Source organism: Saccoglossus kowalevskii, chromosome 9 (genome assembly GCF_978046115.1).
Source record: "Saccoglossus kowalevskii chromosome 9, keSacKowa6.1, whole genome shotgun sequence".
NCBI classification, from domain to species: domain Eukaryota; kingdom Metazoa; phylum Hemichordata; class Enteropneusta; family Harrimaniidae; genus Saccoglossus; species Saccoglossus kowalevskii.
Genome location: NC_140649.1, coordinates 27,436,254 through 27,439,053, shown reverse-complemented (window position 1 = coordinate 27,439,053; position 2,800 = coordinate 27,436,254).

The following is a 2,800-nucleotide window of genomic DNA, read 5'->3' as shown; positions in this document are numbered from 1 at the left end:
ATGTACATGTAGATAATTGGTCGAGAACACTGATGTGACTAGGTTATGTACATGTGGGTGAGTGGAGAACACTGCTGTGACTAGGCTATGTACATGCAGCTGAGTGATGGAGAACATTGATGTGACTAAGCTATGTACATGTAGGTGAGTGGAGAACACTGATGTGACTAGGTTATGTACATGTAGGTGAGTGGAGAACACTGATGTGACTAGGCTATGTACATGTAGATGATTGGTAAAGAACACTGATGTGACTAGGTTATGTAAATGTAGGTTATGTACATGTAGATGATTGAAAAAACACTGATATGACTAGGTTATGTACATGTAGGTGACTGGGGAACACTGATGTGACTAGGTTATGTACATGTAGGTGACTGGAGAACACTGATGTGACTAGGCTATGTACATGTAGGTGACTGGAGAACACTGATGTGACTAGGCTATGTACATGTAGGTGACTGGAGAACACTGATGTGACTAGGCTATGTACATGTAGGCGACTGGAGAACACTGATGTGACTAGGTTATGTACATGTAGGTGATTTGAGAACACTGATGTGACTAGGTTATGTACATGTAGGTGACTGGAGAACACTGATGTGACTAGGTTATGTACAAGTAGGTGAGTGGAGAACACTGATGTGACTAGGTTATGTACAAGTAGGCGAGTGAAGAACACTGATGTGACTAGGTTATGTACAAGTAGGTGACTGGAGAACACTGATGTGACTAGGTTATGTACAAGTAGGTGACTGGAGAACACTGATGTGACTAGGTTATGTACAAGTAGGTGAGTGGAGAACACTGATGTGACTAGGTTATGTACAAGTAGGCGAGTGAAGAACACTGATGTGACTAGGTTATGTACAAGTAGGTGAGTGGAGAACACTGATGTGACTAGGTTATGTACAAGTAGGCGAGTGAAGAACACTGATGTGACTAGGTTATGTACAAGTAGGTGACTGGGGAACACTGATGTGACTAGGTTATGTACATGTAGGTGACTGGAGAACACTGATGTGATTAGGCTATGTACAAGTAGGTGAGTGGAGAACACTGATGGGACTAGGTTATGTACAAGTAGGCAAGTGAAAAACACTGATGTGACTAGGTTATGTACATGTAGGAGAGTGGAGAACACTGCTGTGACTAGGTTATGTACAAGTAGGTGACTGGTGAACACTGATGTGACTAGGTTATGTACATGTAGGTGAGTGGAGAACACTGCTGTGACTAGGTTTTGTACATGTAGATGATTGGAAAACACTGATGTGACTAGGTTATGTAGATGATTGGTAAAGAACACTGATGTGACTAGGCTATGTACATGTAGCTGAGTGGTGGAGAACACTGATGTGACTAGGTTATGTACATGTAGCTGAGTGGTGGAGAACACTGATGTGACTAGGTTATGTACATGTAGGTGGGTGGAGAACACTGATGTGACTAGGTTATGTACATGTAGATGATTTGTGAAGAACACTGATGTGACTAGGTTATGTACATGTAGATAATTGGTGGAGAACACTGATGTGACTAGGCTATGTACATGTAGATAATTGGTGGAGAACACTGATGTGACTAGGTTATGTACATGTAGATAATTGGTGGAGAACACTGATGTGACTAGGTTATGTACATGTGGGTGAGTGGAGAACACTGCTGTGACTAGGCTATGTACATGTAGCTGAGTGATGGAGAACATTGATGTGATTAAGCTATGTACATGTAGGTGATTGGTGAAGAACACTGATGTGACTAGGCTATGTACATGTAGATGATTGGAAAACACTGATGTGACTAGGTTATGTAGATGATTGGTAAAGAACACTGATGTGACTAGGCTATGTACATGTAGCTGAGTGGTGGAGAACACTGATGTGACTAGGTTATGTACATGTAGCTGAGTGGTGGAGAACACTGATGTGACTAGGTTATGTACATGTAGGTGGGTGGAGAACACTGATGTGACTAGGTTATGTACATGTAGATGATTTGTGAAGAACACTGATGTGACTAGGTTATGTACATGTAGATAATTGGTGGAGAACACTGATGTGACTAGGCTATGTACATGTAGATAATTGGTGGAGAACACTGATGTGACTAGTTTATGTACATGTAGATAATTGGTGGAGAACACTGATGTGACTAGGTTATGTACATGTGGGTGAGTGGAGAACACTGCTGTGACTAGGCTATGTACATGTAGCTGAGTGATGGAGAACATTGATGTGATTAAGCTATGTACATGTAGGTGATTGGTGAAGAACACTGATGTGACTAGGCTATGTACATGTAGGTGACTGGAGAACACTGATGTGACTAGGCTATGTACAAGTAGGTGAGTGGAGAACACTGATGTGACTAGGTTATGTACAAGTAGGTGAGTGGAGAACACTGCTGTGACTAGGTTATGTACAAGTAGGCGAGTGAAGAACACTGATGTGACTAGGTTATGTACATGTAGGTGACTGGAGAACACTGATGTGACTAGGCTATGTACATGTAGGCGACTGGAGAACACTGATGTGACTAGGTTATGTACATGTAGGTGATTTGAGAACACTGATGTGACTAGGTTATGTACATGTAGGTGACTGGAGAACACTGATGTGACTAGGTTATGTACAAGTAGGTGAGTGGAGAACACTGATGTGACTAGGTTATGTACAAGTAGGCGAGTGAAGAACACTGATGTGACTAGGTTATGTACAAGTAGGTGACTGGAGAACACTGATGTGACTAGGTTATGTACAAGTAGGTGACTGGAGAACACTGATGTGACTAGGTTATG